The sequence below is a fragment of the Taudactylus pleione genome, unplaced genomic scaffold (assembly GCF_031769625.1).
Source record: "Taudactylus pleione unplaced genomic scaffold, aTauple2 ptg000082l, whole genome shotgun sequence".
Classification (NCBI taxonomy): Eukaryota; Metazoa; Chordata; class Amphibia; order Anura; family Myobatrachidae; genus Taudactylus; species Taudactylus pleione.
Window position 1 is genome coordinate 1,819,578 of NW_028284484.1, and position 10,923 is coordinate 1,830,500.

Genomic DNA, 10,923 nt, shown 5'->3' on the forward strand with positions numbered 1-10,923 from the left:
CTGTGTGTGCACGTGCGTGAATTTAGGGCCTGATTCATTAAGGATCGCTATTGCAATCGCAGCTCTGTAATCGCAAGCAGGTCTGCTGAGAAAATATGCTAATGAATGCTATCGCAATGCTGTCACACTGCCAGCCTAGAGACACCCACTGTCTCCCACTACCGTTATCTTATATCCGTAATTCCTTGCAGTCCTGCGTATACATCGGTAACATCGAGTACCATCGGCCCCTCATGTAAAATTACAGCAGCTCTGACCTTACTTAGAAATTGCTGGTCCTGTCAGTTTAGAGTGGTTGGAACTGGGACCACCCATTACCAAAAGTCTAGTTTTGTCTATGCTCCCCGCACACTAAAATTAACCCTTCCCCCTTAGTGCCTAACCCTAACACTCCCCCTAGTGCCTAACCCCTAACATTAACCCTAACCCTCCCACTAACTCCACTACTTACCTTCGGGATTCCAGTGGTTGGGATGCCGGCGCCCAGATTCTGACATGTGTCGGGATTCCGGTGCTGACATTCTGACCGCCAGAACCCCTGCGGTCGGGATATTGACCACGTCCCGGTAAGGCAATTGATATATATGTTACAATTATGTGTCTTTACTTTGGGCCTGATTCAGAGCCGAACGCTCTGACCAGAGCGCTCGCTCTGAATCAGTGCCCTCCTCCATGAAAATGGAGCGGCCTCCTGGCCGCTCGCATAGCTGTGGGTGACCACCTACAGCATATGTGAGCGTCCATGAAGACCATCGGGCTTGCGATGGAGACCCTGCTGTAGGGTCTCGCTGCCGCAAGCCCTGGAGTGATTTTGGCTCTATCAGAGCCAAAATCACTCCCACTGACATCACTAGTGATGTCAGTGGGGCCGTCTTCAGACGCCTCCGTCTGGCAGGCACGCCCCCGGCACGCCCACCAAAGGGGGCGTGCTGTCAATCAACATCAACAGCACGCCCCCTTTGGTGCGAGACCCGGAGCGATGGAGAGCCCGTCGCTCGCCGGGTCTCGCGCATGCGCACGGCGGAGCTCCCTCTGTCGTGCGCATGCGCAGTGGGGGAACATCGACCCGCTTGCGAGCGTCCTGCGCTCGCGAGCGGGTCTGAATGACCCCCTTTGCTCATATATATTTTAAGTGAAATATAATAAAAGATGTTATAAGATGCACAAGATCTTGCTTCCTATTTCAAGGACAAGATTGATAATATCCGAAATGAAATGTTATTCTCTTCCTCAGCTAGTGACCTACTCAATTCCCTACCTGAACCCTCTGGCACATTCTCTTCATTTGACCCCACAAATGAAGATGAAGTATCTACACTCTTCTCATCTTCCTACTCTATTACCTCTCCTCTAGATCCTATACCCTCACAAATTAGTAAAGCTCTGTCTCCTGTGCTCATCCCAACCCTAACTAAAATCTGTAATCTCTCTCTTTCTACTGGCATCTTTCCATCACTGTTCAAGCATGCAGTGATTACTCCCATTCTGAGAAAACAAAATTCTGACCCTAACACTCTCTCTAATTACCGTCCTATCTCCCAGCTCCCATGCCCCTCCAAGCTACTGGAGAGACTTGTCTACACCCGCCTCACACACTTTCTTAACACCCACAACTTATTGGACCCACTTCAGTCTGGCTTCCGTTCCCAGCACTCCACAGAGACAGCACTGACTAAGGTAGTAAATGATCTGGTCACTGCCAAGGCTAAAGGCCATTACTCACTTCTAATTCTTCTAGATCTCTCTGCTGCTTTTGACACTGTTGACCACTCTCTTCTCGTACAAACATTACAATCCCTAGGTCTTAAGGACACAGCCCTTTCTTGGTTCTCTTCCTACCTATCTGATCGCTCTTTTTCTGTTTGTTTTTCTGATTCTGCCTCCTCTTCGCTACCTCTATCCGTTGGAGTACCGCAAGGCTCTGTCTTAGGTCCTTTGCTATTCTCAATCTATACCACCTCTCTTGGCAAACTAATCCGCTCTTTTGGATTTCAGTACCATCTGTATGCGGATGATACTCAAATCTACCTATCCTCTCCAGATTTATCACCATCTGTATTGGTCCGTGTCACTGAATGTATTTCTGCCATTTCATCTTGGATGTCATCTCGCTACCTGAAACTTAATATTTCTAAAACAGAATTAATTATATTTCCACCGGCCAATAACAGTTACCAATCTGATCTCTTTATCACTGTTGATAACTCAACAATCCACCCCACCCCACAAGCTCGCTGCCTTGGTGTCATCCTTGATTCTGAATTGTCCTTTGTTCCCCACATTCAATCTGTCTCAATATCATGTTACATACATCTAAAAAACATATACAAAATTCGACCATATCTCACACAAGACACTGCAAAAACTCTAATCCATGCACTCATTATTTCCCGCATTGACTATTGCAATAGTCTCCTTACTGGTCTTCCCAAAAACAGGCTATCGCCATTACAATCCATTATGAATGCAGCTGCGAGGCTTATCTTCCTTGCCAAACGTTCATCGTCTGCTGCCCCGCTCTGTCAGTCCCTCCATTGGTTGCCAGTTTTCTACCGTATTCAATACAAAATACTGTTACTTACACATAAGGCCATTAACCAAATTACACCAACATACATCTCTTCACTCATCTCAAAATATCTCCCAACCCGACCTCTCCGCTCAGCACAAGAACTGCGTCTCTCATCCCCACGCATTACTTGCTCCCATTTACGGTTACAGGACTTTCTTCGGGCTGCACCCACTCTATGGAATGCCTTACCACACACAATAAGACTTACCTCTACTCTTCAATCCTTCAAGCGTTCCCTGAAAACTCACCTCTTCAGACAAGCTTATCAGATTCCAGAACCGACCACATAACCTTCATAGCTTCCATGTCTTATCACATCCCCTCTCACAGTCCACACATAACCTCACATATTGTCTTTCTTTCACATACTCCTGACATTTTGCCGACATTCCTGTGTGACTGGATCATGCAGCCCACCAAGAAACTCTGCATTCTGGCCAGACCAAATTGCAATATATATAGCACCTATCCTTGTGTATCAATGCCTGTTTCCCTATAGATTGTAAGCTTGCAAGCAGGGCCCTCTTACCTCTATGTCTGTCTGTTATTACCCTGTTTTGTTCTATCAATGTTTCCAATTGTAAAGCGCAACGGAATATGCTGCGCTATATAAGAAACTGTTAATAAATAAATAAATAAATAATATCTAATTGATCACATATATAAAGTAGTGCCCTCCAAAAGGATTTTTCTTTTGTACTTTTGTGGTATACACAAAAACATCTCAAGTAGTGCACATATACACACACATAAAGACAGAGTTACATATAATGACATACACACATACACAGGTTTACATATAGAGACATACACACACATACAGACAGGGTTACATATAGAGACATACACACACATAAATACAGATGGTTACATATAGAGACATACTCATACAGACAGACAGGGTTACATATAGAGACATATACACACAAATAAAGACTGGGTTACATACAGAGACATACACATACAGACAGGGTTACATATAGAGGCATACATAGACAGGGTTACATATAGACACATACACACACATACAGACAGGGTTACATATAGAGACTTATACACACATACAGACAGGGTAACATATAGAGACATACACAATCACACATACAGACAGGGTAACATATAGAGACATACACAATCACACATACAGGCAGGGTTACATATAGAGACATACACAAATAAATACAGATGGTTACATATAGAGACATACACATACAGACAGAGTTACATATAGAGACATATACACATAAATAAAGACAGGGTTACATACAGAGACATACACACACATGCAGACAGGGTTACATATAGTGACCTATACACACATGCAGACAGACAGGTTTCATAAAGAGATATAATACACACAGACAGACAGACAGACAGAGTGGGGGACACAAATGGTGTTCGCCAGTAGCCTCACCCAGGGCCTGATTAACAATGGAGTGGGTGGAGTTTCAGCTCCAGGCCCCCCAATGAAAATAGGCTCAAAGGAGACTGACAACATTGACAGGAAAAAACCTTATTCCTGTCACAGGCTGTCAGCGGTTGTCCTCCCAGGCCCCCATACAAACCCTGCTGGGCTGTCACTCCTCCTCCCATCTCTACCCACCCAGGAGAATTCTCTCTAAGTCAGGTCCCGGGCATTGAAAACTGCGTGCAGTGGAGGGCTTCTCAAGTTCGCCCTGTGCCACTTAACATTACGTTCCTCAGGGGTTGGGGATGAAATCCCAGCTGCCAGAATCCCAACGCCCATAAGAAGTGACGGTGAGTATTTTTCTAACCCCTACCCTAACCTTCCCCTCCCCGGTGCCTAAACCTAAAACCCCCTCCCCGGTGCCTAAACCTAGCCTCCCCCCCTAGTGCCAAAACCTAATCTCCCCCTCCCCGCTCTCTAACCCTAACCCTCCCGCTAATGCCTAACCCCGCAACATAACCCTAACCTCACCATAACACTCCGATACTTACCTTCGGAATGCTGGCGGTCGGGATGCTGGTGCCAGGATCCCGACCTGTCGGGATTTGTGCACCGGTATTCAGACCATCAGCACCCCACACGCCGGGATGCCGACTACATACCGTTACTCAGACCCACAGGTGTCTCACTACAGAGAAGCAGCAGGAAGGAGCTGCAATGAGAATGCCCTATCATTGCCCATTCCCTGATGTGGTCCTGGAGGAGGCAGACAGGCACCGGGCCCCCTAGGACCACCAGGCACTAGGCGACCTCCTCAGTGTGGTGTAAAGGTCGGGCTGGCCCTGCATGGCACCTGGTTTGGGAATCACTGCTATAAACTTTTATTCTGAGGATAATTGCAAAACTTCATAATTCCACCAGAGGGAGCACAATAGCCAAATATTTGTGTAAAAGGTTGCTGCCAGAGGAACTATATTAGTTGAGCAGTAATTTCCTGCAAGCTACTTTTAGACCTATGATAAGTACTGAACATCTGTATTGGGTTTCAAGATTTATGTCCTGGATTGACTGTGCTAAGAGGACTATTAAGAGTGATACTGACACTGACAATTATAACTAACACAGACTGTTTTTGTGCAGTTTATTTTCAACAAACTTTATATGTATATTCAATTTTGAATTGTTACTTTAAATATTTGTATTTATTAGCACCATAGTGCTGCAGCTAATTCTTTGAGTGTTGCCATTTACCAGGTTGATTTGTGGCATTGAACAGCACAAAGGGGGCTGAGGCAGCAATGCACCTCCCTGCACCTCACACCTCGGCCTTCCCCTCCGTTATCTCCCCCGTGGCCCAGGTAAAAAGTCAGCAAATATGTTTAGCTGTCAAATCCAGTTTATTCCTTCAACTAATAAAATATACCAAATTATAATGATACATTTATTAATACACACATCAATATGCCAGGGGCACATCTAGAAAAACATAATCGAAAGACAAAAGGTGGTTTTGCCTACCGCATCCAATCATTTTATTAACGGCACTGAAATAAGTGACAGGTGGCTACTGACATCACTGTGTCCTCTGTTCTGAAGTTTTCACAAATGTCATATTTGTCGCACTCTATTTCAGTCACAACATCAGGATTGCTCTGTTGTCTGCAGAGTGTAAGTATCACTGTTACTGGGCTTTGGGTTTCTATTTTTCACAGGAAGATGCATAAACATATTTACCATGTCTGTGATACATCCCTATAAGCTGCAAAACCGATTTTCCTGTCCTGGATAGGGATCAATAAGCTGTGATTGCATAGTGCTCTCAGGCTGCAGCATGGAGTTGCCTGGATACCTCTGATAATAACATGGTAGTTAAAGTTTAATAACTATAACAATAGTGTAACACTATTGTACAATGTTCTACTCCTGTTTTCCTGCTCACCTATAATAACTTGTACTGCAATCATGAATTTGAAAACTGTTTTCTACATCGGTCAGGAACAGGTTACTGTAAGCACAGCACAGTGGAGTTGGTGAAATCAGTCGTGTTGATGCGGTTACATGGTGCTGCCTCCACTGCAGGATTGATTAACCTGTGCTATACAGCTGCTCAAACATCCCAGTTAGCCTTTTACTTAGGACCAGTGGGAATGAGAGGACCCATATGCCCATTATATATGACCCACATCCCAGTGCTATGGCCTGCCGAGCAAAATTAATACATGTTAAAGAGTCCAGGGGGAAGTGGCCATCATGTGGTCCTGTTCAGGAGCATAGCCAGAACTTTGTGGGTTCCATAGCAACATTTTCAACCTGCCCCTACCCCAATGATGTAACTCAGCGATTTGTGCCCCATAGTAGTGCCCTAGTTAATTTGTATGCCCTTTTAGGAGCAGAAGTATGGGAGACAATGGAGGCGCCTGCACTGAAGGGGCACCTTCTCCATCACCCACAATATATTCACCCCATTTAGGGCTGTAAATATGGGGGATAGGGGGGTTTACTAAATGATAACTTGCCTCCGGGCATCTGGGATGAACTTACGCCACTGTGCCCTATAGTAGTGCCCTAGTTAATTGTATGAGCCCTAGTAGTGCCCTAGTTAATGTCATGCCTCATATTATTGCCCAAGTTAATTTAAAGTCCCATATTAGTACCCTAGTTCACATTATCTCACACAGTGCCCCAGTTCATAATTATGCAACACTACATTGCCCCCAGTTCATATTATGTAAAATCAGTGCCCTCCAGTTCACACTATGCCACTTTACAGTGCCACCAGTTCATATTAGGCCTTACTATAGTACTATATACTTCAGTTCAAATTGTGCCACATTACAGTGTCCCAGTTCATATTACGTCACATTACAGTGCACTTATACTGCTTTTATACCTAAATTCCGGGTCTGACCCGAAGGTTGGAACGGGGTTCCAACTTGGATCAGACTCGGAAATTCCCGAGTCCGGTGTGAACGGCGCCGGGTCTGCAGTGACCTGGCTATTCCGGCGTGGAAGTGGACGCTTGAAGATGACGTCATCTCCAAGCGCCACTGAAGGGGATGACGGGATGCGGTGAGCTCCAGGTCATCGTGACCCGGATCGTGGCGTTTACACTACAGGGTTTCACGGGTTATTCCCGTGTTAAACCCTGCAAGTTACCTGGGTTGGATTGCCGGGTCACTCGACCCGGAAATCCAACCCTATCCTTTTTACACCAAAGAGCTACCGGGTTCACCCTGCAATAACCCGGGTTTTAGCTCTGGTGTAAAAGGGGTATTACTGAAAATGGAATGTCACGCCCAGTCTGGTAAGAGATTTTGGATCTCATTCATACCTGCTCGCAAACGGGTCGATGTTTAGGCCCTGCGCACGTGCAGGGGCCGCACTCCGCGTGCGCAAGCCCCGGAGCGAGAGAGAAAATCTCTCGCTCCGGGGCTCACTACCAACAGGGCGGCTGTCGATGTTGACCGACAGCTCGCCCCATTTAGTGGGCAGGGAGGGGAGGTGGTTTCACAAATGGAGACGTTCCTTAAGGAACGTATGCCGTTTTGTGGGCGGCCGCACTGACATCAGCAGCAGTGTCAGTGGGGAGCTTCCTACTCAATCAGAGCAGGAAACTCACTGGGGCTTGCGGTTGCCGAGACCCAACCTTAGGGTCTCGTCGCAAGCCCTGATGGTCGCGATGGTCTTGACAATCGCTACCATCAACCTGGACGGTCGCTAAAGCTGTGGGTGGTAATCCACAGCTTAGCTAGTAACCAGGAGTCCGCACTTCAAAACACAAGCGGCTGCCCACATTCAGAGCGACCGCTCGTTTCTTGCAAGCGCCTCTGAATTAGGGCCTTTAACCCATTGACCTCTTATTTTATCTCAGCTTATTTGCCGATGTAATGCTTTAATTGCTCCATCCCTATTGGCAGCTTTTGAATCTTACAAGACAGCCCCACTGCTGCATTGACTTCAGGGTTGAGTAGATTGCATTTTCCAGCAAGTGTAAATACAGGGGAAGTAGGGGCTGGACTAACCAGCTCCTCATGACGGGATATTTATAATGCAGGAGGTTTGACTTTGAGTGGAGATATTCTTAATTTCAGCACACTGGCCCTCATTCAGAGGCGCTCGCAAGAAGCGAGCGCTCGTTCAGAATGAGGGCGGCCGCTTCTATTTTTAAGTATGGCCTCCTGGTCGCTAGCTAAGCTGTGGGTTACCACCCACAGCTTTAGCGACCGACCAGGTTGATGGTCGCGATGGTCAAGACCATCGCAACTTGCGACGAGACCCTATGGTTGGGTCTCGGCAGCCGCAAGCCCCAGGGAGCTTCCTTCTCTGATCGAGCAGGAAGCTCCCCACTGACATCACTGCTGATGTCAGTGCAGCCGCCCACAAAACGGCAGGCGTTCCTTAAGGAACGCCCACCTACAAAACGGGCCGAGCTGTCGATCAACATCGAGTCTCTCTCTTGCTCCGGGGCTTGCGCATGTGCAGGGCCTAAACATCGACCCAGTTGCGAGCGCTCAGCTCTCGCGACCGGGTCTGAATGAGGACCACTGTCCCTTCCTGGGACAGTCCTAATCTCGGAGCTCAATCCATACCCCCCAACTCACTTTACAAAGACTGTATTCAAGGAGAAGCCTACTCTCTGAATGTGACTGGTTCACTGATTAGCTCAGTTGTGCCGGTGAGATTGAAACTGGAGCACGGTTGGACCATGTCAGTGGGGAGATTTACTGACAATGAGAGACAGACTATGACACCTATACAAGCACTGTTGAGGCCACCTTTTCAGATCGGGCAAGGATCCGGACCTAAATGCTTAGAAGGCAAAAATGGGAACTTCCAAAACAGTTGTATGAACAGGGTTTGGGGTCCCCTAAGCTATATAGCAATGGCACTACCCTGCTCCCACTATAGCTAAATCCATGGCCTCCCTACAAACTGCATAGTGTAAGTGACCAGGACAAAATCACATATTTGTGATTTCTGTCCAGGAATTCAGGAGAATTGTGAAGGTTTTATTGAGCATCTAATTTTCAGCGACAAGTCACCTTTCCGCACCAGCCGGAACATTAACAGACAAGACGGTTCGCAAATGGGGGACTGAACATCCGAGATCAACAGTGGAGCATGTGTGGGATTCCCTGAAGGTTAATGTTTCTGTGATAAGTTCATATATATATATATATATATATATATATATATATATATGTATATATATATATATATATATATATATATAAAAAAAGTGTATGGCTCCTTCTTTCTCTAAGAAAATGTAACAGAAGCTTCTTATCTCAATATTCTTATTAATTGGTTATGCCTCAACTGCATGAAGACAGTAACCGTGGTCGTAGCTACCCATGGGGTCCACAGCACCTTCAGGGTCCGCCTTTTCCCCCGCACCCAGTTTTGGTGGAGTACTGGATGTTTCCTGACTGCGGGTGCTGCCGATCCCTCCTGTGAACTGTGAAGCAGATCGCTGCAGGGATCGTCATTACTGTCAGACTGCTCAGCCCTGCCCAGACACAGATCCGGGGGGGAAGGGGGCGATTATGGCCAGTCTTTTCTTTACTAAAAAGATTAAACCGTATGCGCACATGTAAGTGAATATCATCATTTGAAAACCGTGAGAAGTATCGTCACCATGGATTTTCACATTAGTAATTCCCTATATAAGAAGAGGAACTCTATATCAGTCAATGGAGGAAGACAATTTGTGCAGATATAGAACTTCCTACCCACAACAAGAACAAATCTTCCACAAGGGTGTTGTTCATGTATCCACTTGTTGTTACACTCTTTCCAAATTATCTTAAGTGTAAAATAGGCTTCTCACTTTAGCCCCTGAATTGTTAGAAAGCATATAAAGCCCAAGTGGGAATACAGATGCAAACTTTGTGCTCACTAGCACAAGTTCTCAGTGGTATGGAGTAGCAGTTTTATACACTTACGTTGGTAAAATTGCTGGCTTAAGAACTGGCAGGGCAGAGAGCTGTCCCTGTTTCAGCCAGAATGTATAACTTCTGGCACTACAGGTTCCAATCGTTTCTGCAGCCCAATTTAAAATCACCTCTGTATAATTTATTCTATGTCCACAGGGATGAGAATTCACATAGCCTTACATATGCCGTGGTTAGAAATCCAGTGGGTAGCTGGTGGCCGCCGGTAGTTGATATTGATACCTTCACTCCCAGAACAAGAGAGTGAAATTGGAACGACCATTGTGGTTTTTTTGTACATTGTTTGGATATGTACCTAGCCAAAGAAAATAGTTGACCAGTACCTACGATCCTAAGATTTCTGCTGTCCGATCGTTTCTCTCATCCATCATTCAGTGCACAAGAGGCAATATCAAGATAAGTTGTAAGACAGAAACAGGCATCTGGCACAGAACAATCTGTTTTGATAGCTGTGCTTCCCAGAGTCCATAGACAAGTTACTTCATTACTGTAGGTAGGATAAGCACATCATTTAATTTAGCACTCACCGTTGGCACCTAGATTACTCTAGTCCTGTGCAGAAATCATCCTCGCTTTCCAATCCAAAAACATTGCAATACAAGATATCCAATGTTTTCATTGAAATGTAAATGCCAAGACAATCAAGTGCAAGATTAAGCCACTTGCCTGGCATTTCCGACCACACCAGGCAGTGCTTTCTCTCATCTGGTCGCAATATTTTGCCCAAACAGTGAGGGCGGCTGTAGGTAAAGAATCCTTCCGCAGCTGCTGCTCTCAGATGGACCTTCTGGTACCTCCGCTTGCCTGCACCCACCCCCAGTGTCTGTCATGCTGCTGATTACGGATGCAGAGGAAGCCATTGCAGTGCGAGTGACAAGCTGAGCATTTGGGGACGTAACAGGGAGTGGTCATAAAACGCTGTTTTGAACACAATTTCATGGGCATGCATAAAATTAGCCACTGCGATTTCATACGCCCCATGAGTACTC